Source organism: Branchiostoma floridae, unplaced genomic scaffold (assembly GCF_000003815.2).
Source record: "Branchiostoma floridae strain S238N-H82 unplaced genomic scaffold, Bfl_VNyyK Sc7u5tJ_1585, whole genome shotgun sequence".
NCBI classification, from domain to species: domain Eukaryota; kingdom Metazoa; phylum Chordata; class Leptocardii; order Amphioxiformes; family Branchiostomatidae; genus Branchiostoma; species Branchiostoma floridae.
In genome coordinates, this window is record NW_023365779.1 from 204,809 (window position 1) to 231,787 (window position 26,979).

At 42.1% G+C, this 26,979-nt stretch overlaps 1 protein-coding gene across 2 annotated transcripts in view; it reads right to left on the bottom strand.

Annotated features, from left to right (window-relative positions):
* LOC118408435 (acid-sensing ion channel 1C-like) overlaps nt 1–26,979 on the bottom strand; it is a 273,733-nt gene that overhangs the window by 165,237 nt on the left and 81,517 nt on the right. The window lies entirely within an intron of this gene.

Genomic DNA, 26,979 nt, shown 5'->3' on the forward strand with positions numbered 1-26,979 from the left:
TTTGTGTGTGTGTGTGTGTGTGTGTGTGTATGTGTGTGTGCATGTGTGTGTGTGTGTGTGTATGTGTGTGTGTGTGTGTGTGTGTGTGTGTGTGTATGTGTGTGTGTGTGTGTGTGCATGTGTGTGTGTGTGTGTGTGTGTGTATGTGTGTGTGTGTATGTGTGTGTGTGTGTGTGTGCATGAGGGAGGCACTATGTTACAAATGAAGTAACCATTGGTGAAGACAGGGCCCAGTGGGGGGTGGCAGAACTATTGATGAGAAAATTGTCCATTGAAGGCCACAGCCCTGAGAAGTCCTGATTAATTCTATATTAGGTTGTCTTGGAGATGAGGACCTGATAACCTGAAATCTTCTTCAAAGTTTCTCATGATTACCAGTAAGTAGACGTGAACCCTACTAATGTGTGAACTGTCACAGTTTGTGACATCAGTCTGAACCAACTAATGACACACAAGCATGCTGTGCCTTTGACATCCAAAAGAAAAAGCTTCTGACATGCAGAAAATACATGTAGAATATCCTCCTTAGCCACCCGTCCCACCAGTATATTTGCTGGCACGTTTCATGGAAAATTTGGTCTGACAAAAACAAACCTTGACAGCTGACATATTCCCTGTCTGTACAGATTTGCTGGCAGCAGTTGGTCTGTCATGGGGGATACTAAATACATCCCGCCTCACTGCCAGAGCAACTGTATGCTGGGGGGAGTCAGAACTGCAACCGCTTCTAAAAGTGACATATGTGTGTGTGTGTGTGTGTGTGTGTGTGTGTGTGTGTTTGTGTGTGTGTGTGTGTTTGTGTATGTGTGTGAGTTTGTGTGTGTATATGTGTGTGTGCATGTGTGCATATGTGTGTGCATGCATGTCTGTGTGTGTGTGAGAGTTTGTGTGTGTGTGTGTACATGTATGTGTGCATGTGTGTGTGAGTTTGTGTGTGTGTGTGAGTTTGTGTGTGTATGTGTGTGTGCGATGTATGTGTGTGTATGTCTTCCCCAGAGCATCTGTATGCCTGGAGAGTCAGAACCCCCACCACTCCTGACAGTGTTTCTGTATGCCCGGAGAGTCAGAACCCCACCACTCCTGACAGTGTTTCTGTATGCCTGGAGAGTTAACAGTACTAGCACTCCTGACAGTGTTTCTGTATGCCCGGAGAGTTAACAGTACTAGCACTCCTGACAGTGTTTCTGTATGCCCGGAGAGTTAACAGTACGAGCACTCCTGACAGTGTTTCTGTATGCCCGGAGAGTTAACAGTACGAGCACTCCTGACAGTGTTTCTGTATGCCCGGAGAGTAACAGTACCACCACTCCTGACAGTGTTTCTGTATGCCCGGAGAGTTAACAGTACTAGCACTCCTGACAGTGTTTCTGTATGCCCGGAGAGTTAACAGTACTAGCACTCCTGACAGTGTTTCTGTATGCCCGGAGAGTTAACAGTACTAGCACTCCTGACAGTGTTTCTGTATGCCCGGAGAGTTAACAGTACTAGCACTCCTGACAGTGTTTCTGTATGCCCGGAGAGTAACAGTACGAGCACTCCTGACAGTGTTTCTGTATGCCCGGAGAGTTAACAGTACGAGCACTCCTGACAGTGTTTCTGTATGCCCGGAGAGTAACAGTACCACCACTCCTGACAGTGTTTCTGTATGCCCGGAGAGTAACAGTACTAGCACTCCTGCAGTGTTTCTGTATGCCCGGAGAGTAACAGTACCACCACTCCTGACAGTGTTTCTGTATGCCCGGAGAGTAACAGTACTAGCACTCCTGCAGTGTTTCTGTATGCCCGGAGAGTAACAGTACCAGCACTCCTGCAGTGTTTCTGTATGCCCGGAGAGTAACAGTACCACCACTCCTGACAGTGTTTCTGTATGCCCGGAGAGTAACAGTACTAGCACTCCTGCAGTGTTTCTGTATGCCCGGAGAGTTAACAGTACTAGCACTCCTGACAGTGTTTCTGTATGCCCGGAGAGTTAGAACCCCCACCACTCCTGACAGTGTTTCTGTATGCCCGGAGAGTAACAGTACTAGCACTCCTGACAGTGACGTATGCCCCTCCTCAAGTCTACCCACTTTTGACGATGCATTTCCCCGCAGAACTCCGAGGTCGTAACTTGAACTTCCGCGGCGTGCGGGGGGCGCGGATTATTGGAAAGCGATACGGGGTGTCAGCAGAACGGCCGGGGGTACATGGCCCTGGCTCAATACAGGAGAGGCAAAGCTTCCCTCTTATCCTAAATCAATAGTTTTGTAGTGGTGATCCGGGCCTACAAAGCTTTTAAGAGTGGCACGGCTTTGGCATATTGATGGGACATGAGAGGCCGGCTTAGGAACACAGAGGGGTTTGGCTGAGTCAGCGGCAGTAGGGTTCAAGTGTGGGCCAGCCAATATTCCTCCGGACTTTTCTTTTATTGGCTGGGTTGGACTGACTTCCAGCCAAGTTTGGACATTACAGCTGTTGGCTATGGGTTACACCTAATAGGTTTGGTTATAACACTTTGCAGGAAACCCTTCTCTCCGATATGCCCAAGGTGTGGCTTTCTTGAAACAGTAAACGATGTAGTTTTTACATTATTGTATCATTCCAACTGACTTCCAGCCAAGTTTGGACATTACAGCTGTTGGCTATGGGTTAGACCTAATAGGATTGAATATAACACAGCAAGGGAAACCCTTCTCTCTGATATGCCCAATGTGTGGCTTTCTTGAAACAGTAAAGGAGGCAGTTTTTGCATTTATTGTATCAGTGCAACTGACTTCCAGCCAAGTTTGGACATTACAGCTGTTGGCTATGTAATAGACCTAATAGGATTGGCTATGACACAGCAAGGGAAGCCCTTCAGTATCAGTGCAACTGACTTCCAGCCAAGTTTGGACATTACAGCTGTTGGCTATGGGTTACACCTAATAGGTTTGGTTATAACACTGTGCGGGAAACCCTTCTCTCCGATATGCCCAATGTGTGGCTTTCTTGAAACAGTAAACGATGTAGTTTTTACATTATTGTATCAGTGCAACTGACTTCCAGCCAAGTTTGAACATTACAGCTGTTGGCTATGGGTTAGAACTAATAGGATTGGTTATAACACAGCAAGGGAAACCCTTCTCTCTGATATGCCCAATGTGTGGCTTTCTTGAAACAGTAAAGGAGGCAGTTTTTGCATTTATTGTATCAGTGCAACTGACTTCCAGCCAAGTTTGGACATTATAGCTGTTGGCTATGGGTTAGACCTAATAGGTTTGGTTATAACACTTTGAAGGAAACCCTTCTCTCTGATATACTGAAGGTGTGGCTTTCTTGAAACAGTAAACGATGTAGTTTTTACATTATTGTATCATTCCGACTGACTTCCAGCCAAGTTTGGACATTACAGCTGTTGGCTATGGGTTAGCCCTAATAGGTTTGGTCATAACACCGCAAGGGAAACCCTTCTCTCCGATATGCCCAAGGTGTGGCTTTCTTGAAACACTAAAGGAGACAGTTTTTGCATTTATTGTATCAGTGCAACTGACTTCCAGCCAAGTTTGGATATTACAGCTGCTGGCTATGGGTTAGACCTAATAGGATTGGTTATAACACTGTAAGGGAAGCCCTTCTCTCCGATATGCCCAATGTGTGGCTTTCTTGAAACGGTAAACGACGTAGTTTTTACATTATTGTATCATTCCAACTGACTTCCAGTCAAGTTTGAATATTAGAGCTGTTGGCTATGGGTTACACCTAGTAGGTTTGGTCATAGCACTGTGAGGGAAACCCTTCTCTCTGATATGCCCAATGTGTGGCTTTCTTGAAACAGTAAACGATGTAGTTTTTACATTATTGCATCATTCCAACTGACTTCCAGCCAAGTTTGGACATTTCAGCTGTTGGCTATGGGTTAGACCTAATAGGTTTGGCTATGACACAGCAAGGGAAGCCCTTCAGTATCAGTGCAACAGACTTCCAGCCAAGTTTTGACATTAGAGCTGTTGGCTATGGGTTACACCTAATAGGTTAGGTTATAACACAGCAAGGGAAACCTTTCTCTCTGATATGCTGAAGACGTGGCTTTCTTGAAACAGTAAACGATGTAGTTTTTACATTATTGTATCATTCCAACTGACTTCCAGCCAAGTTTGGACATTACAGCTGTTGGCTATGGGTTAGACCTAATAGGATTGGTTATAACACTTTGCAGGAAACCCTTCTCTTTGATATGCCCAATGTGTGGCTTTCTTGAAACAGTAAACGATGTAGTTTTTACATTATTGTATCAGTGCAACTGACTTCCAGCCAAGTTTGGATATTAGAGCTGTTGGGTATGGGTTAGCCCTAATAGGATTGGCTATGACACAGCAAGGGAAACCCTTCAGTATCAGTGCAACTGACTTCCAGCCAAGTTTGGAAATTACAGCTATAAGATAAGGGTCTAAGGCCTTTTAGGTTTGGCAATAACCAATATGCTCAAGGTGTTGCTCTCCTGAAAAGCTAAAAAAGGCAATTTTTACTTAAATTATGTTTTATTGCATCAGTCCAACTTATTATGAGCTAAGTTTATCCGGACGTTAAGATAGCAGTAAGGCCTAATTGTTTAGGTCATGACACAGCAGAGAAACCAGTATGAATACTTTGAACCTTTGTTTATTCATGAAAGCTAAAATTATCCTGCAGGCTGCTTTTCATTGAGGTCATGAGGGATGAGGCAAGGATCAGAAAACATATGTAACAGAGATACAGTTACGTCATAAAAGCCCAAATGAGTCTTATAAGCCCACATAGTTACACAATTTTACTTAAATGGTACAAAATAAATATGATTCGAGTCCATTCATTTCAGTCATTTCCGTTACTTTAAGAGTCTCTTAAAGGAAACTGGAGTTGGAGTAGTTCTTCACTTGATATGCTTAATGTGAGGCTCTCCTGAAATGCTAGACAAGGCAGTTTCTACCTTACTTTTCTTTTATTGTATTGGTTTGCCTGACTTCCAGCCAGGAGCTATAGAATAAGGCTTAGCCCAATGGGTATGGCTGATAGGTCTGGCCATAACCCTCCAGAAGTAACTCTTCTGTCTTGATATTCCTACTATGAACCTCTCCTAAACACTGGACAAGGCATTTTATGGTATTGGTCCAACCGACGTCCAGCTAAGTTGCAACATTACAGCTATAAGACAGGGTTAGTGTAATAGGTTTGGCTATATAACACACCAGGGTGCACATTTACTTCTATCGATACACATCTTGCTATGCTAACTAAAGCAATACTCCCTACATCAACATTGAAAAACTGCAACTTTCTGTTCTAAAGAGCAGTTATCTTTTTGAAAGGTGAATCTGAAGGCTTCCCTGTGAACAACCTGTGTGGTAATCTGATACTTACAGCTGTAAAACTGCCTGTATTCAATATTTTGTACTTGGAAAGACCAGATTCATTCTTCTAAAAGAAAAAATGTGAAATTCAGAGGAATCATAAACAAAGCAATACGTATTAGCCCAATGTTCTCGGTGATATGTGAATCTGTACACCAATAAGCTGCCCACTTCCCTCCTGCATTGCTGTGGAAATGAATGAATCTGTACACCAATAAGCTGTCCACTTCCCTCCTGCATTGCTGAGGAAATGAATGAATCTGTACACCAATAAGCTGCCCACTTCCCTCCTGCATTGCTGTGGAAATTAATGAATCTGTACACCAATAAGCTACCCACTTCCCTCCTGCATTGCTGTGGAAATGAATGAATCTGTACACCAATAAGCTGCCCACTTCCCTCCTGCATTGGTGTGGAAATGAATGAATCTGTACACCAATAAGCTGCCCACTTCCCTCCTGCATTGCTGTGGAAATGAATGAATCTGTACACCAACAAGCTGCCCACTTCCCCCCTGCATCGCCATGGTGATGAATGGATCCGTACACCAATAAGCTGCCCACTTCATTTCCGGCGAGGTCAAGTGGGATCAAGGCAGAATGAATGAATCTGTACACCAATAAGTTGCTAGGCTCACTCCCCCAGGGCCCTGGAAAGGTTGGAGGTGAGGCATGTTCGGGCGATAGGTTCTGCGTCACACGAAATACGAGCCCCCGATACAATCTTCCCGCTGACGGGATGTTGAAAGGGTCGTGATGAATGTGATCGTTTATCCAGCCCCTCCTCTATCAGGATTGACCAACGCTTGATCTGACAGGCGGATCCAAGCTCATCACGCCCAGCGCCGATCCCGACAACACACTCCTGGGGACATACATAAAGCACTGCGGATATTGGACTCTGCACCGTAGATTGGGTTTAATTCCCCCTGACCCCTCCCAGACCCATTTCTCATACCTGGGCCATGATGTGGTCGTCAGCTGTCTGGGGGAACCGTAGAAGGGCCTCAGTCTGTATTGTCATTTGTCAATAAATATTTCATTTGTATGATGAAAAATAAAACAACTAGATGAATTAAAGAAACAGATTTTTCAGACAGCATTCACTAATCACATGCTTCGTGCTGCCCTTGATGTTTCTTGGAGGAGCCACATCTCCAACAAAGAACTTTATGGTCCCCTGCCGCAAGTATCGGCTGTTGTCCGCAGCCGAAGATTGCGTCTGGCAGGACACGTGGTGCGCCATGAGGAAATGGCAGGAGAGGTCTTGCTCTGGGAGCCAAACGAGCCGCGCAGGCGTGGCCGCCCTTCGGTCACACTCAGGAAGCTGACGCTTGAGGAAACAGGTCTGGAGGCCAACGAACTCCGATCAGTAATGCTGGACAGAAACGAGTAGAGACACAGGTGTCACCTCCAAAAAGAGGATGAACTGAACTGAACTGAACTTCACTAATCCCTTTCACCAGTGATTGACTACGAAGAGAAGTGTAACGTTTATATAAATGGGTACCAGTATATTTACATGTACCTTAACCTTAGTCCCATCCTCATGCCTGAGGGTCGGAGACTATAGTGCTTTATCAAACTACTGTAATTCACTTTGTCTTCACGGTACCAGACTTTCACGGTCTGAGAAAATTTAACTTGTTCTCGGAACTAAGTGTTCACGGTGGCAGCAGGTGCATATGAAAAAGTATCTTGTATTATTTGTTATCAGTAATGATAAGTTCATGTTACAGTCGTCACCGTGAAAACCGTGAACATAACAGTACATTGAAAAAATCAGGAATTACAGTATCTCAACTGTTTGGTGGAGAACTGTGATAATTTCCTGCTGCAATGGGCCAGTGTGTCAATAACGTTCCAGCTCTGTCCCTAAGACATGCAGAAGGCGGTTCTGAATGACAATCAGGCCATCTGAATTCCTTCTTACAAAGGAAGAGGCCTATCAAGAGGGTCTGCATGCTCTTTTCCGTTAGGAGTAGGCAGCCTATTTCATTTCCCGTAATTCGGAGGGAAAACCATCTTATCTACGTAATTCGTAGCGAGGCGACCAAATTTAGCATAATTGCCTTCCTTAATTTAGCGTAATACGTAAGGCGTTCTTTTGAATTCAGCGTAAATCGTTGTCGGGACCCCCCATGCAGACCCTTTATCAAGGGGCACCACTTCCTGAAAACTGAAAACACTCTCCTAAAACTAAGAACTTTCTGTGGTAGTTACTCAATTTATTTATAAGGTATTTTTTTTTTTTTTTTCATCTTGAAACAGATGGGTAGCCCCTACAACAGTGCATAGTTGATTTCCAAGGGGGCCAATCAAACATACATGTAAATAATAGATACAGGACAAAAACGTGCCTTTAATTTGTTGATGTGGGTCATATGGCAGAGGCAAATAAATTGATAAGCTAAAGCAGGAAATGAATTGATAAGACAAAACACAAATTAATATGTGTGATACTTTATACTGATAGTTATTTATCGTAAATCTGCTGCACACTTAAATTTCAATGATTGTGACTGATACTTTAACCCTCCCTACCCTAACCCCTGCTGGAACCAATGCAAGGTTACTGAAATGATGAGCACACAGCAGTTGGAGGGTTAACAAAGCAAGATGATATCTTCTCTGTTTTACAGCCTTCTCTCATATATGTTGTCCAAAAGAAACTGAATCTGAATTCCTTGTCACGGAAATATGATGCCTTACATTATAAGACATTCATATTTTTTTAGTACAAAAAAGTACAACAGGTTAGAATAGGCTAGTTGCCCCAAGCAGATGCATGTGTCTTCAGATGTTGATTTAACCTGAAATATTGCTTTGTTATTAGAATAAGCACTAAACCTCATAATGTAATACCCTATTGATTAGAACAAGACATTACAGATTCACCAATATTAGCCTTTATTGCTTAACACATGAAATATCAAGACTTATTGTATGTTGTATTTCTGTTTGAATTTGTATTTTGTCGTTGACTGTACAAAGTTGCAGCACTTTTTCTTGCGTCAATAAAGCGTCTTCCCATTCCTTCAGTGTCATTGTAAAATGGTTCGGAGTCACGCACCATTTACTCAACAGCCCCAATCAACAAAACGACCGATTACCGTGGCAACCAGCCATATCTCAGCAGCCAGGATTCTCTAAAGTCTAATGACCTGGGAACCCATTAAAGAGAGAGTTTGTCTTCATGACAGGGCAGAACAATTGGGCTATCAACAATCTCTCACTGGAGGCACAGCAAGGGAAACACTGCACACTGGATCTAACAGTTCTGGGTTCGAGTCCCAGACAGGCCCTAGTGTTGTCTTCATGACAGGGCAGAACAATTGGGCTATCAACAATCTCTCACAGGAGGCACTGCGAGGGGAACACTGCATCAACACTGGATCTAACAGTTCTGGGTTCGAGTCCCGGGCAGGCCCTAGTGTTGTCTTCATGACAGGGCAGAACAATTGGGCTATCAACAATCTCCCACTGGAGGCACAGCAAGGGAAATGCTAGTCAACACTGGTTCTAACAGTTCTGGGTTCGAGTCCCGGGCAGGTCCCTGTGTTGTCTTCAGAACAATTGGGCCATCAACAACATTTGTTAGGGGCTTAAATCTCTTACTGGAGGCACAGCAAGGGAAATGCTAGTCAACACTGGTTCTAACAGTTCTGGGTTCGAGTCCCGGGCAGGTCCCTGTGTTGTCTTCAGAACAATTGGGCCATCAACAACATTTGTTAGGGGCTTAAATCTCTTACTGGAGGCACAGCAAGGGAAATGCTAGTCAACACTGGATCTAACAGTTCTGGGTTCGAGTCCCGGGCAGGCCCTGTAGTGTTGTCTTCATGACAGGGCAGAACAATTGGGCTATCAACAATCTCTCACTGGAGGCACAGCAAGGGAAACATTGCATGAACACTGGATCTAACGGTTCTGGGTTCGAGTCCCGGGCAGGCCCCTGTGTTGTCTTCAGAACAATTGGGCCATCAACAACATTTGTTAGGGGCTTAAATCTCTTACTGGAGGCACAAATGGGAAGGAATTGCACCAATGTTTTCTTGAGAAAAGATTTTGAAAATTTATTCTATTTCATTCACTTCTTTAAGGATATCAGGCAAAAAGCAATTGTTGCTTAATGCATTGCCTTCTATACTCAAAAACATAAAAACAAATATCAAATAATATCCCGACTAAAAACTGTCAGGAAAATACAACATGGAGTTGGTGACACTATGATCAGTCATGAAAAGTTGAAATCAGTCATAAAAAAATCTTCCAGTCTTCTCTTTGACATTAAAGACTGATCTTTACTGTGATATTTATTGTATCCCATCATGTTCTATGCTGTCTGCATTCTCTGACTTGTTCTTGTTACTTGCTGAATCAGCATTTGGTCATGAATCTGCAGCTGATGCACAAAAGCATTGGGAATTGGGTCGTCTATTCTGGTCATGAAAAACACAAAAGTTTTTGACAAAAATCAGGTGAGTTTGCAACTTTTGTGTTCAACAAAATTCTAATACTCTTTACTGGAAGATTCATTGTCATTGAACGTGTTCTTTGTTGCCAAGGACTCGCACTATTACTTTAAGATGCTGTCATTTATTTATTTAGAAATCAGGTCAGTTTGCAACTTTTGTGTCTGACAAAAGTTTAATACTTTCTCTACTGGAGGATTCATTGTCATTGAACGTGTTCTTTGTTGCCAAGGACTCTCAATGCTGCTGTAAGATGCTGCCATGTATTTGGTTGTAGCCCATAAGATGCTGACTCACAAGAGGCCAACATTATCCCTCTCTCTGCTGTATTAACCTAAAACCAACACAAACCTGCTGCCAAACAGCTGCCTCAGCAGGATAGAGGTTAATGTGGCAGAAATACACTTCTGAGGGAAGCTCACTTGAGCCCCAAAAATTATAGCTGATTACAATGACAAGCTTCTTTCCTTAGAGCTTAGATCCTCCCTCAACTAAACAATTGTATGGATGGCAAGCAGTCTTAACTGATAAGTAGATAAAACTTTTACTGTAATCAGTAACAAAAAAAAGTACAAACCAAAGCCAAACCAGCAACCATCGGTTCTGACCAGTCTGTATCGGTCAGTACAGGTTACTACTTGAACTTGACACCAGAACAGCTAAATAACATCAAAACTGAACAAGATAAAATCAGAAGAACTTAAGAAGATAACATCAGATAAAACTGTGTGTGGGCGGCAGAGTGGGTGAATGGATGGCTGCCCACACTGTTCTGGGAACATTCTCATTTGTTCTGCTATATAACTGGCAGTCACAATTACGCTGTGAAGATAACAGTGTTGGGGGAATCAAACTAACCAAATCCTCCACGCTAACAGTAACACTATTTTCATTTGTTCTGTTACATAATTGGCGATGAAGCAAAGAGACAATTATGCTGTGAAGATAACAGTGCTGGTGGAATCAAACTAACCAAACCCTCCACGCCAAAACTGTGCAGGGCATGGCCTAATTTGTTCTGCAGTTTAAGTGGCAATGAAACATAGACACAATTATCCCAGGGCAGAGATAACGGTGTTAGGAGAATTAAACTAACCTTACTCTCCATGCCAACACTATCAAGGGCACGGCCTCATTTGTTCTGTTACATAATTGGCAATAAAACAGTCATAATTACCCTGTGAAGAGATAACGATGTTGGGGGGGTTCAACAACTTTAACCCTCCACACCAAGATAACAGTGTTGGGGGAGTTCAACAACTTTAACCCTCCACACCAATGCTATCCTCATTTGCTCTGTTACATCATTGGCAATGAAGCAGAGTCACAATTACCCGAGACCAGGAGATAACGAATGTTAAACCAACCTAACGCTCGACACAAACACTGTTCTCATTTGTCCTGTTAGATAACTGGCCATGAGCAACAGTCACAATTACCCAGTCCAGAAGATAAGAGCACCAGAACTAAGGACGGAACTTTCTCCACCCATTACTGTAAAATAAACAGCCTGTCCCCAGTTAAGGTTTGTCTTCGGGGCCAGATGTTATCTTCATTCTAATAGCGTTCAAGCTGAAAAGACCCGAGATCTTCAACTTTTCTGCTTTGCAATATTTGTTTTACCCGTGATATCTACTGACCTACACTTACTGCTCACTTCTGTGTTCATTTCACCAAAAAAGGTATTTTGCTGAAATTACAAAATTATTAGTCTATACAGGGCTCAGCTGAAGTACCCATCACCAACTTATTGTGCAACAAGTTATCTGCTGTTCCCCATCCAACATCAACCAATTGGTAGCACCCCTGATGACATGACTGAACTGAAACTGATCACTTGTGTGTTCGTTTCCCTTGTCAGGAAATCTGGTTTTTTTTCTGAGATTATACAGAGTCTATACTGAAGTACCCATCATCAACTCATTGTGAACAAAGTTATCTGCTGTTCCCCATCCAACATCAACCCTGTTTACCAGCATGACGAAACTGAAACTGAATCTGATCACTGGTGTGTTCATTTCACTTGTCATGAAAATGTTTTTAATGAGATTATACAGACTCTGAGTCTATACTGAAGTACCCGTCATCAGGTTATTGTGCAACTACTGCTGTTTTTCCATCTAACACCAACCACTAGGCACCAGCCCCCCTGGTTACATGACTAAACTAAAACTGAACCATCTCCACTGTGAACCACTCCCTGCTGCCATCTGGTGAAAGCAGCAATCCGCAGCCAAAGATTAGACTCACAGTGCAACAGCATCCCCCCGACTGATCTGACCTTCCCGAAACCCCATTCAGACCCTGATTGGATGATAGCAACAGGAGTGAAAGGCTGTAAATCAGATTTCACTTTCCTTTTCACTTTCTCTTTTAACCTTAAGACACCATCTCCCAGATCCATCACTTTCACTAGTTACAGCAGGAGACTCAACAGGTTGCCATGAAGAGCTTCAGGCTGCAGCTGACCAGAATGTCGTTGAGAGGGTGGAACCAATTTACTGGGCAGCTGAGCCTCATGACAGCTGTCAATCATTCCTAATGATGTAATGCTGGGAACTGACCTTTTCTATTTATCTATCTAGTGGTTTGGATGTTCAGCATGTGCAGGCAGGCTGCCCAACTAGCTTGTGGTTATCAAAAACTTGAGAAAGGGCAAGCTGAGCTGACAAAAAGGAAGACTATGAGACCGGTTGTAGAATCAAAGACATCACTAATGTTTATCACTGTTATATCTTCAAGAGAACTTTAAAGTATGGGGTGTTATTAAGATAACGGTATTCACAGAATTTTTTACCCACAAAAACAGTTTTCACCCTCTTAGCAGTAACAATTGTCAAGAGGACAGGTCAAAGGACTTATCTGACATATGAGACCACAAGTTGACAGTTCAAAGTGTACATTTTTACATATGAACAACTTTGTGGCACACTTGGACATATTCTCACCTACCTTGTCAGGAATGTTGAAAATGGTTGAAAAATGCCACAGCAAGCATAATGCAACCGCGCGACATGACACTATTGCACTGCATGACATCATCATGACATCATAGTGCAGCATTACATCACGATGACATAATCACACAGCATCACAGAATGACATCATCATGACATCATCATGACATCATCATGACATCATCACAGAATGACATCATGACATCACAGAATGACATCATGACATCATCACAGAAGCATTCTCACCCTGCCTTTGTAAACCTATTTGTGGGCTACGTGTAAGAAAGTTGACAACAGATTTACAAATTTTACTTTTGCACTTTTTACTTCAAGAAGAATTATCAAATAGTAATTTTGTTGGGTAGTAAAATCATTGTTGTTTACCAGGTAGTTTGTAATTTGTGTTTTTCTGTATGTAAACTGCAGGTAGGTATTACGGGTAGGTGTACAAAGGCAGAGATCACACTTATATATTGAATCATAACATCAACCATTCATACATGAAACTGACATGACATGATGTTTACAATTACAAACATCAAGTCACACTGTTTCATATTGTTTCAGGTGTATTGTTCAAATTACATCTGATGCAGCCATTATGGCAGGAAAAGTCTTTTGATACTCTTCTGTAAATTTTTGTGATTTTTTTCGGCATAGAGTACAAAATGCTGCAGTCCAAAGCTGACAATCGAAAAATGCATATCAACAACAATCGTCATCATCATCTGCACATAGCAACTAGGAAGGTTACTCACCTGCTCAGTTGTCATGGCAAGTTGGCATGGAGACAGTTGTCATGGTAACAGGAGGCAGGTTGTTATGGCAAGTTGGCATGGAGACAGTTGTCATGGTAACAGGAGGCAGGGGAAACATGGAGGAGGAAAAGAAGAACAAACATTGGTTAGAAGGAAGGTCCAAGGATCATCATTTCAAATGCAGTAATGATATTGGTTGAAAGGCCTTTATGCCACACAATGTCAACAGGACATGCATTCTGCCTGAGTATATAATGGGGGGCACAGATAGAACATACAGGTAAATCCCTCCCTCTCCCTCTCTTACTCATTCACTCACTTGCTCACTCACTCACTCACATGCTCACTCACTCACTCTCTCTCACACATTCACCCACTCCCATACACACTCAGCCAATTACACATTCACTCCCTCAATCTAACTCACTTGTGTTCACTCGCTTTAATTTCACCCTAATTCATTGCTCACTCATAACAAGTCACCTCCCTGGCCGGGATACCCCGTAGTGGGTTTTGGCCAGTACTGATATAGATAGATAGATAGATAGAACAACCAGGTTTTATAAGGTTTCCTCTCTAGTAGAGTATCATGCAAACCTATGTTTGCCATTCAGTCAGCATGTTCATGACCACCAAATGTACACGTATTGTCTACTTTTATGCTTAATATTTGATAATTATTATGTTGCCATGAAATGTGATGTAAAGAAAATAAATTTTCACTCAACAATTTCAAAGCATCTATCTCCATGCAACTTCGAAAGTTCACTAATTGTTTTATCTGGGTTGGGACGGGAATCGAGCCCATGTTCCTTGGTTCGATAGTTCTAGCTGTCCCTCCAGATTGTTACTCTCCACTCCAGCGCTGTTTACTTAGCTCTTTAATAGGAAATTACCAGAGTTAATAAACTGTGATATGAAGTTTTCATTTGCTGCACGGAATTCCGATATTCCGCATCAAAATCAATCTCATTCCAATGATTGGAAAATGAAGGAAAAATTCCAGTAAATCCCCTAGAACATTGCAAGTCTTGAAAAGATAAAAGTCATCAATTAATACATAGTAGTAATGGCCATTTTTCCTGTCCTTATCAGAGTTTATTTCCCCATTCATGAATAAAATCAAGGACATTTCAAGCAACAGTGACTTTCTTGTAACCATAATATAAGAGGTGAATAAGACTTTGTAAATAAAACTGAAGGCCAGGCTGAGTTCATTGTGTATAGATTAATGTACAAACACAAATCTCTAGGGAAAAATGGTCATCTTTTAGCTGATCAAGTCTTTCAGATCAACTGTTGATATAGAAAGTTTATTAAAATCAGTCTCTAGTTTATGAACTATATGCAGGGTTGTAGCCAGCCTGAAATCATTTTCAGTCCCCTTGATTTTGAATAGGAATCCCATCAAGCACCGAAGGCATGGCGTGACGTTGCGCGTCATTTCTATGGGGTCTGGGTCCCAGAATATTTTTAAATCAAGACCCTCTGAAACACTATTTCCTGCATTTTGAGGTGCAAATTTTGCTTGTAGACTAAGCTGTTCAATGGCATCTGTTTTGTTGAAGAAGAACACATGGGTTTCAGTTTTTTTTATATCTTTACATATCAATTTTTGTCTGTCCCAGGGGACGGAATGGGGAAAACTTTTTTCAGTCCCAAGCTGCAAAATTCCTTCATAGGACTGAAGGACAGGTGCTGGCTACAACCCTGACTATATGGCTTCCTGGTGCAAAGACAAGAGCAGGCCACACATTCCTTACCATAGAAAAAACTGACTGAAACTGAAACACATGGAATTTTTTTTTTAAGGTAGAATGTATGACAAGTTGTACATGGAGATGGAACTTTCTGCTCAAACTGAGAAAGAGTGAGATATTAGGCTGGTTTCTCTGTTGGTTTCTGCCTAATCTAGACAATGATTTAACACATATTGACATGGTTTCTACCAAGAGACTGATTCACACATCTTGCCATGGTTTATTTTGCCATGGTTCCTGCATGCCTAATGTGACGAATTCATGCATATTGCCATGGTTTCTGCATGGTGTGCCTAATTTATGCCTGTTGTCATGGTTTCTGCCTTATGTGCCTAATACATGCATATCGCCATGGTTTATATCGCTATGGTTTCTGCTTAATGTTCATAATTCATGTATGTTGCCATGGTTCCTGCCTAACCCATGCATGTCGCCATGGTTCTGCCTAACCCATGCATATCGCCATGGTTCTGCCTAATCCATGCATATCGCCATGGTTCTACCTAATCCATGCATGTCGCCATGGTTCTGGCTGATGTACCTAATCCATGCATGTCGCCATGGATCTGACTAATCCATGCACATCGCCATGGTTCTGCCTAATGCATGCATATCGCCATGGTTCTGGCTGATGTACCTAATTCATGCATGTTGCCATGGTTTCTGCCTAATCCATGCACATCGCCATGGTTCCTGCATAACCGCCATGGTTCCTGCCTAATCCATGCACATCGCCATGGTTCCTGCATAACCGCCATGGTTCCTACCTAATCAATGCATGTCACCATGGTTCTGGCTGATGTACCTAATCCATGCACATTGCCATGGTTCTGCCTAATTCATGCATGTTGCCATGGTTCCTGCCTAATGCATGTATGTCACCATGGTTCTGGCTGATGTACCTAATCCATGCATATCGCCATGGTTCTGCCTAATCCATGCACATCGCCATGGTTCTGCCTGATCCATGCATGTCGCCATGATTCTGGCTGATGTACCTAATCCATGCATGTCGCCATGATTCTGGCTGATGTACCTAATCCATGCACATTGCCATGATTCTGGCTGATCCATGCATGTCGCCATGGTTCTGCCTCATCCATGCATGTCGCCATGGTTCTGGCTGATGTAGCCCATTGATTCCCCATCACCGTGATGCAGCCGGCCGAAAGATGAGCCATGATTGCCCTGAAATATTAATGCCCCGCTCGGACGGGCACTGCTCGGACCACAGACTCTGGGCTTCGGGACACGTCTCAACAATTCAGGCCAACAGCAAAACCACTTATATCTCTTGCACAAGTGTACGTCAAGTTACCCATATACTTCTTCTACAAGCTTATACAATACAACATAGTACTCAAATGCATAGATTTTGTAAATAGATATTTCAGGACAAGTTACCCATAGTTACTTCTTCTACAAGATTAATATACAATAGAAAATAGGACTCAACTACAAAGGTTTTGTTAATGGTCAGATATTTTAGGCAGTATTCACTACCTTTCATTAGTGGCATTGAGCAAGACCTGATCATCAGCAATTTTTGCATGTAACTTTTGTTGGCATTGAAGGTTTTCATCACAGAAAAAAAAGTCATGATATCAAAGTTGACAAGAAAAGCAGCTCTACCATCTGTATCATTTACATCTATGTGCCCCATGTGTTTTCTTTTCAGATTTCCACTCAACTCAAATTACTCCTCCACCATCACACAATTGTTCAGAAGACTTGATGCTTTCATGTGTTAAGAACTCACACTGCCTCTTTAGAAGCTGACAGCAAATTTGTGTTGTCTTTTCATAGCCCCAATCAAGTCAACTCAACTCAAATTATTGCCCTGAAATATTAATGCCCCGCTCGGACGGGCGATGCTCAGACCACAGACTCTGGTTTTCTGGACACGTCTCAACAATTTAGGCCAACAGCAAAATCATGTATCTCCCTTGCACAAGTGTACAAGTTGCCCAAATACTTCCTCTACAAGCTTATTACAATAGAAATAAAACTAAACTACATAGATTTTGGAAATGGTCAGACATTTCAGGTAACACACACTACCTTTCATTAGTGACATTGAGCATAATCTATTCATCAGCAATTTTTGCATGTAACTTGATATTTGTTGGCATTGAAGGTTTTCATCACAGGAAAAAAACTAAGTCATGATATCAAAGTTGACAAGAAAAGCAGCTTTCCCATTTACAACACCTATGTGCCCCATGTGTTTTCTTTTCAGATTTCCACTCAACTCAAATTACTCCTCCACCATCACACAATTGTTCAGAAGACTTGATGCTTTCATGTGTTAAGAACTCACACTGCCTCTTTAGAAGCTGACAGCAAATTTGTGTTTTCACAGCCCCAATCAACTCAACTCAACGCAAATCAATTCTCCACCATCAAACAGTTGTTCAGGAGACTTGAGTCTTTCCTGCGCTCAGAACTCACACTGCCTCTTTAGAAGCTGACAGCAAATTTCAATCATTCACACCAGCTACAATTGTATGTGCCTACACCCCATGTGTTGTCTTTTTATAGCCCCACTCATCTCATCTCAACTCAACTCAACTCAAATTAATTATCCCTCATCACACAATTGTTCAACAGACTTGAGGCGTTCCTGCGCTCAGAACTCACACTGCCTCCTCCAAAGCTGACAGCAAATTTAAATCATCCACACCAGCTACAATTGTATGTGCCTACACCCCACGTGTTGTCTTTTCATAGCCCCATCAACTCAAATTAATTATCCTTCACCACATGATTGTTCAGACTTGAGGTTTTCACACAGCCTCTTCCGAAGCTGACAGCAAATTTAGAGCCTTCCCGGTTTATCCCATTATCTTTCCGCACAGATGCGTTTCCATGGCGATTTACGGCCCTGCAGAAGATTTCATACGACACGTTCGATATTTCATGTCCCATGGAAAAATAACTTCTGCGCTCCGAGTAGACAAAGCCAGAAGTTATGAGGAATTTGAAGGGTTCTAACTTCCCGGTGCAATGGCTGAGTGGGTAGAGTGTTTGCCTTGCATTCGGTAATTTGTGAGTTCAATCCCGGCCGAGTCATACCAAAGACTTTAGAAATGGTACATGCTGCTTTCTCTGCTTAGCACTCAGCACTAATGAGGAAGACTATGGAAGTTAAACACACAGCACTACCAGCGTACCAGCCTCCTGCTGTAGTGGCTTGCACAAATGTGTGGCCCAAGGGCTACTTGAAATGGGCACCACTCCTAAGGCTAAGGTCACATTTCCACAAGGGGCCCGGCCGGGCAGCTTTCGGGAACGATACGTAGGATATAAAAGACAACAACAACACAAAACGGACCGAAAATAATTCAACAGCATACATTGTGCATATTTATTGCCATAAACTTAAATTTTTCGTTTCCGCAAACAGCCTGGCCGGGCCCCGGTTAGGAAATGTGACCTAGGCCTAAGCATCCGCACAGATGTACGGGCAACTCTAACTTTCTAACTTTGCTCCCGGCGTTTTCGCTCGAACGAGAGCCATCAGAGTTGTCGGAGCGGGGAAACGGGGCGATATTGACCTGGCTGTTTGTGGCCCATCAGTCATAAGAACCGGCCGGCCGTGCAAGAGAACAGGACAAACCCCATCTGGCCACTTACATGGTAAATCAAATTATGCTGAGGATTCATCATAACCTGGCAGGGGAACTTATTGGCTGTCAGCAGACTGAAGTGTGTGAAGCTTAAGCAAAAAAAGAAAATAAAAAGTCTGTCTCAGATTCAAGCTTGGAACAGACACTTGTAACCCGTATTGGTTATCATGGCAGTAGAATGACATGAATCAAATTATGCCCCGGATTCATCATAACCAGACAGGGGAACTTATCGACTGCCCAAGCGCGTTGAAGGGGTGTGAGGCTTGAGAGCTAAAGACAATGATAAAGTATGTCTTAAGTTTAAGCTTGGAACTATTGTTGCAGCCCGTCCTGGTTATCATGGCCCAAGAATGACATAAATCAAATTATGCCACAGATCCATCAAAAGCAGAAGGGGAACTTATGAGCTGTTCATCCTTTAGACTGGAGGGGTGTGAGCATGAGCTTAAAAACAAGCATGTCTCAGATTAAAGTTTTAGAAACAGACACTAGCGACCCATGTTGTTTATCATGGCCCTGGTGTTACATAAACCAAATTATGCCTCAGATTTATCATAACCAGACAGTGGAACTTATTGGCTGTCAGTACTTTGGAGAGTATAATGCTTGAAAGCTTGAGAAAAAAAGTCTCAGATTGAAGCTTGGAACAGACACTTGTAACCCGTATTGGTTATCATGGCCCAGGAATGACATAAGTCAAATTATGCCTCGGATTCATCATAACCAGACAGGGGAACTTATCGACTGCCCAAGCGCTCGGAAGGGGTGTGACACTTTGGAGCTAAAGCTAAAGAAAATGATAATAAAAGTATGCCTAAGACTTAAGCTTGGAACTCTTGCAACCACAGGTTTGACATAATTCAAATTATGCCACAGATTCATCATAACCAGGCAGGGGAACTTATCGACTGCCCAAGCGCGTTGAAGGGGTGTGAGGCTTGAGAGCTAGAGCTAAAAAAATGATAAAGTATATGTAAGATTTAAGCTTGGAACTCTTGTTGCAGCCCGTCCTGGTTATCATGGCCAGGGAACGACATAAACCAAATTATGCCACGGATTCATCATAACCTGGCAGGGGAACTTATTGGCTGTCAGCAGACTGAAGTGTGTGAAGCTTAAGCTAAAAAAGAAAATAAAAAGTCTGTCTCATATCCAAGCTTGGAATAGACAATTGCAGCCATCTGGCCACTTACATGTTAAATCAAATTATGCCTCAGATTCATCATAACCGGACAGGGGAACTTATCGACTGCCCAAGTGCTTTGAAGGGGTGCGATGCTTGAGAGTTAGAGCTAAAAAAATGATAAAGTATGTGTAAGATTTAAGCTTGGAACTCTTGTAGCCCGTCCTGGTTACCATGGCCAGGGAAGGACATAAATCAAATTATGCCTCATATTCATCAGAACAAGACAGGGGAAATTATTGGCTGTCAGTACTTTGGAGAGTATAATGCTTGAAAGCTTGAGAAAAAAAAGTCTCAGATTGAAGCTTGGAACAGACACTTGTAACCCGTATTGGTTACCGTGGCCCAGGAATGACATAGATCAAATTACGCCTCAGATTCATCATAACCTGGCAGGGGAACTTATCGACTGCCCAAGTGCTTTGAAGGGGTGTGACACTTTGGAGCTAAAGCTAAAGAAAATGATAATAAAAGTATGCCTAAGACTTAAGCTTGGAACTCTTGCAACCACAGGTTTGACATAATTCAAATTATGCCTCAGATTCATCCTAACCTGGCAGGGGAACTTATCGACTGCCCAGGCGCTCAGAAGGGGTGTGACGTTTCAAAGCTTGATAAACAAAGTCAATGTCTCAGATTCAAGCTTGGAACAGACAGTTGCGACCTGTATTGGTAATATCATGGCCCAGGTGTAACATAGATCAAATTACGCTTTTGATCCACCATGAGCAGACAGGGAAACTTATCGGCATGCTTTAGAGGCATGACAGCTAACACAGCTAGACTTTGTGTGGGACCAAGCAGGAAATACAAACCTTTCGTTAACACTAACAAATTTAATCATATTACGTCAAAGCTCCTTCGAACAGTGAGTGGCATCATGTTGGTATAAAGGTTAGGGTTAATGGCTCAGAACCCAGAGGTCCTGGGTTTGAACCCTGACATGCCACTTATGTTATGTCTTTGGGAAAGGAACTTCACACGACTTTCCTCACTCCACAAAGGAGTAAAAATGGATACCTGACTTCAGTTGGGGAGGTAAAAGGCAGGGGAAGGAGAGGGATGGGCTCTGCCTTCCAACACCGTGTCCTAGACACAGTGGATAACAACCCACTGCCCCTATAAGGTCTTCATCAATATCATCATCTTTTTTATTTTTTTTATTTCATTCGCATTCGTTTTTTGAGCATTGGACAAGAAGCTCACAATGAGCTTATGGAGGTCTTCTGCTCTGTATTACATACAATGACAATCAAAAGTAACAAAATTGAGATTAATAATAATAATAACGAAACGTATAACTTAGGTGACATGAACATAAACGTCATTTTGCAACATAAGAATAACATAAATACTAACGACAAAAACGGGCTAAAGCGCATACAAGGCTGGCATTACCAATCAATTTCAAATCAGATTAAGTAAATCTTCCGGTCATTTTGATAAAATTGAAAACATAGTCAAAGATGTTACAATTTATCGAGTGTGGGAGGAAAGGGCTGCCCATAGTGAGAAGGGTGCATAAAGTATTGTCAGATGAGTTAAGAGTAATTCTTCTAGGTTTAAACGGGATATGGAGTGCAACATATGATCATCATCTTTGCAGTGCTGGCACTGAGGCGGACCTTCCGTAGTCGATTGTTCCTCAAGACCACCTCACCAATCTGAGGTGGGGTACAACGCTCCCCAGGCAGAGGTGTTATATCTTCATGAAAAAGCTGCCAAGAGCAAAAGACCTGGCCTAGAACTGCCCTGAATTGAGATGAACAAACCTTAGGGAGATCTTAGGTCAAAGTAAGTTTTCCTCCAAACTGGGAACCATCTTCCATAGCCAGTGGTACCAATGGTACCCAGACTGCCTGCTACATCACAGACGGTAGTACCCCAAATTCTGCCTAACTCCATTTCTCCCAACTACACAGTCTGCCTAACTCTGTGACCACAGTCTGGGTGCTTCGGCCTCCCTAACTCTGAGACAACCCTCCTCCTCCTCGTCAAAGTTCTGCCATCTTTAATCACAACGCTACTTCTTAAGACTGTGAGACATTCCTTGACCTTGTACCCAAGACAAATCAGCTGCCAAGATTACATCCACGCTAAGGAGCCTTCAAGGCCAAGTTAATGCCGGCTTCCCAGGAAAACAAATTTGTCTCCTTTAACAGATGATAAAGGAAACCGTTTCTCCTGCTCCATAAATTACCACAACCTGAAGTCAAGGCTACGCTCATTTGCAGGGTTGTAGCCAGCACCTGTCCTTCAGTCCTTTGAAGGAATTTTGCAGCTGGGGACTGAAAAAAGTTTCCCCCATTCCGTCCCCTGGGACAGACAAAAATTGATATGTAAAGACATAAAAAAACTGAAACCCATGTGTTCTTCTTCACCAGAACAGATGCCATAATTGAACAGCTTAGTTTACAAGCAAAATTTGCACCTCAAAATGCAGGAAATAATGTTTCAGGGGGTCTTGATTTAAAAATTTTCTGGGACCCAGACCCCTAGAAATGACGCCCTACGTCACACCATGCCTTCGGTGCTCGATAGGATTCCCATTCAAAATCAAGGGGACTGAAAATGATTTCAGGCTGGCTACAACCCTGCTCATTTGTCTCATTCGATTCTTACATTTACAAAGTAGGTCAAGTTTATGGTAGCATTTGTTTGTAAAATCATATCAATGTTATTTGTTGCTTCTCGGATCAACCTCTACATTGTTTAAAAAAAAAAAAAGTCCTGAGAAAACCTGATACAGATTTTGCTATCAAAAACCTGTGAATAATGCAATAATTCAGAGCCACATACACATAATTCCAGTCTAAAAACAATGCTTTTTATTCAGAATATTAGTAAAAAATGAAAAGAAGCGATCCATTGCATGAGATGTGCCATTAAACTGCTCAGGCTGTTCTTTTTTTGTTATTTAAGCCATGTATCTTTACCTCAGACCTTTAGAAAAAACTATTTCCATTTTTTTCGACCTGACCGTCAAACAAATTTGGTGTGGCCTGTTACGTATGTACATTTTTCTGAAGGAACAGCATAACTCAAGAACACCTAGATGGATAGTCTTGACTTTGACTTTATTTCGATCCACAGTTAGGACCACAGATCTAGATGGGACCTGAAAATGGCTAGATTTTTGCCCTCTAGCAGTTTGTTACGGTACTGCAGCAGAATTTCCCATTTTGATATCTCGAGTTCTAGAAGTAAAACTTTGTTTCATAGTCATCATCCAGTTCAGCAATTTTAGACTATCTGAAAACCAATCTTGATTCATCTTAAAACAGTTAATGAGAAAACCTCTTTCTTTCCGTAAAACAGACAGGAAGACAATTTGCAAAACTATCATAAGATTGGACAGCCTGTAATCTGATACCTAGAGAAGTAATTTGATCTGTTCTGTTGATCCGTTTGTGGATCTGACCTGAATTCTGTTGCCAAACTGATGATATTCGATTAACACAAGGGGAAGTGACAAGGCAGAGAGCTGGAAGAAAGCTGAGCAGTTACTAGTCAATATTCCACATCCCCCACCCTGGTCATGATGTCTTCTGTACCAGACATGGGGAGAATGGGTGAATAGTCTGTGTGGGGCTTTACTATGGTCAACGTACAATTGGGATATTCCATATAATTTTGCCTCCTGTCTCAGGCAGCTGCTGCAGGTGTGCTGTTTTTTACGCACGCTGAGAAAGTTTTGTCTGCTTTAAATTAGCACTGGGGTCTTGGTACAACATGGCAGTACAGTAGAAGCCGTTTAATTGCACACCCCATTTGCAAGCATATTTTGTGCAATTATCCAGGTGATGCGAAGGTATTAAGCTGGAACGCACCACCACGGGATTTGGGATTCTGTGTGCGCATGGCTGCAGAGTGTGCGCGTGGCTGCAGAGTGTGCGCGTGTCTGCAGAGTGTGCGCGTGGCTGCAGAGTGTGTGCGTGGCTGCAGATAAATATAGGTGATTGATTTATTGATTAATTGATTAACTAGTTAATTGATTACTTTTAGGCATACTTATTTATCTGGAAACAAGGGACATTAGTTTGAGCCCTCTAGCCCTAGTGGCCGGCTGCTGCCCTCGGGGAGGGGGTCATTAACCTCAGCCAGCAAGAGATTGTGTAAACACAGGTTAGATTGGCCCAACACCGAGTCATCTATGCTTGATTCTGCATGTGCAATGAGGCCGGCAAAAAGCTTAAATTACTTTTTTCAAATTTTGCACCTTCTGGCAGCTGGCCTGGATATTGCAGCAGAATTTCTGGTCTTGATATCTGATATTCTCTCTCAAGATGCTATGGTTCATTACTGTACTTTTAATTGTACATTTTATGTCATCTTCTTGAAGAATAAAAGCTGGTCCCGACTTTTCAGAGGAAGAAGCTCTTTCGTGTGAGAACCCACCAAGTACCTTGGTGCGGCTGTAGGAGCGATTCATGTCTGCACCAGAATGAGGCACAACTTCTCCTATCGATTCTGGCTCAAAGTCACAGTTATGGACTAAAGGGCCGGGGTCACCTTTACAATAAAGCTGCGCCACTGCATCAAACCCTCCAATCTAACAAATGGACATCCATCCTTACCGGATATGTTGGGCCAGTCTAGTTCAACATGATGGTTCACAGACTTGGTACACAAAACAACTGCATCAAACCTTCCAATCTAACAAATGGACATTCATCCTTACCGGATATGTCGGGCCAGACTAGTTCAACATGCCGGTTCTCAGACCACTGCATCAAAACCACTGCATCAAACCCTCCAATCTAACAAATGGACATCCATCCTTACCGGATATGTCGGGCCAGACTAGCTCAGTACGTCGTTTCACAGACTTGGAAAACAAAACAACTGCATCAAACCCTCCAATATAACAAATGGACATCCATCTTGCTTGCTTTGGCTGGGCTAGTTCAACATGTTGGTTCTTAATCTTAGACTTTCAAAACAAAAACTTTCAAACCTTAGAAAAAAAACTTTCGCACCACTACATCAAACCTCACAGATTTAACAAATTGACATCCATCCTTCCTGGATATCTTGGGCCGGACCAGCTCAATATTTTGCTTCTCATATTTTGAAAATATTCTGAAAAACTATGCGTTAGTATAACCAAACTGATCCTCGCAATGAAGCTGTATCCTGGAATCATCTAAAGGCTATCTTAGGCCGCTGGGCCATCTTAATTTGTTGGTTCTTAACTTTTAAAAATGGGAACTCAAAGAATATGAGTAAAACAAGTGAGAACCTGACTTAGAGATATATTGTATGCTTTTGCACATCTGTCTATACTCAGTCTATTGCTTGTAATTGAATAGACTGACAGTAGTATAGTTGTCATAGTTTGTATAGTCTGACTGACAGTAGTATAGTTGTCATAGTTTGTATAGTCTGACAGTAGTATAGTTGTCATAGTTTGTATAGTCTGACAGTAGTATAGTTGTCATAGTTTGCATAGTCTGACAGTAGTATAGTGGTCATAGTTTGTATAGTCTGACAGTAGTATAGCTGTCATGGTTTGTATAGTCTGACAGTAGTATAGTTGTCATAGCTTGTATAGTCTGACAGTAGTATAGCTGTCATAGTTTGTATAGTCTGACAGTAGTATAGCTGTCATAGTTTGTATAGTCTGACAGTAGTATAGCTGTCATAGTTTGTATAGTCTGACAGTAGTATAGCTGTCATGGTTTGTATAGTCTGACAGTAGTATAGTTGTCATAGCTTGTATAGTTGTCATAGTTTGTATAGTCTGACAGTAGTATAGTTGTCATAGTTTGTATAGTCTGATAGTAGTATAGTTGTCATAGTTTGTATAGTCTGACAGTAGTATAGTTGTCATAGTTTGTATAGTCTGACAGTAGTATAGCTGTCATAGTTTGCATAGTCTGACAGTAGTATAGCTGTCATAGCTTGTATAGTCTGACAGTAGTATAGTTGTCATAGTTTGTATAGTCTGACAGTAGTATAGTTGTCATAGCTTGTATAGTCTGACAGTAGTATAGTTGTCATAGCTTGTATAGTTGTCATAGTTTGTATAGTCTGACAGTAGTATAGTTGTCATAGCTTGTATAGTTGTCATAGTTTGTATAGTCTGACAGTAGTATAGTTGTCATAGTTTGTATAGTCTGATAGTAGTATAGTTGTCATAGTTTGTATAGTCTGACAGTAGTATAGTTGTCATAGTTTGCATAGTCTGACAGTAGTATAGTTGTCATAGTTTATATAGTCTGACAGTAGTATAGTTGTCATAGTTTGTATAGTCTGACTGACAGTAGTATAGTTGTCATAGTTTGTATAGTCTGACAGTAGTACAGTTGTCATAGTTTGCATAGTCTGACAGTAGTACAGTTGTCATAGCTTGTATAGTCTGACTGACAGTAGTATAGTTGTCATAGTTTGTATAGTCTGACAGTAGTACAGTTGTCATAGTTTGCATAGTCTGACAGTAGTACAGTTGTCATAGTTTGTATAGTCTGACTGACAGTAGTATAGTTGTCATAGTTTGCATAGTCTGACAGTAGTCTAGCTGACATAGTTTGCACAGACTGACGGATAGACAGCTGACATAGCTTACACAGACAGACATACAGATATCTGTCATAGTATGCACAGACTGACGGTAGGACAGCTGCCATAGTATGAATAGACGGACAGTTGGATAGCTGCCATACTTTGGATAGCCTGACAGAACTCCAGAAGTTATAGATGGCATTTTCTGACTGTTGTTAGGTGGGCAGAACTTGTCCAAACTGACGGAAATTTAGAAAACATAGTACGTGTAGACTGACTGACGAAAGGAAGGTAGCCTGAGATGGTATTTGCCGACAGTCTTACACATGATATAGCATAAACAGTCTGACGGAAGTTCACTAGTCTTAG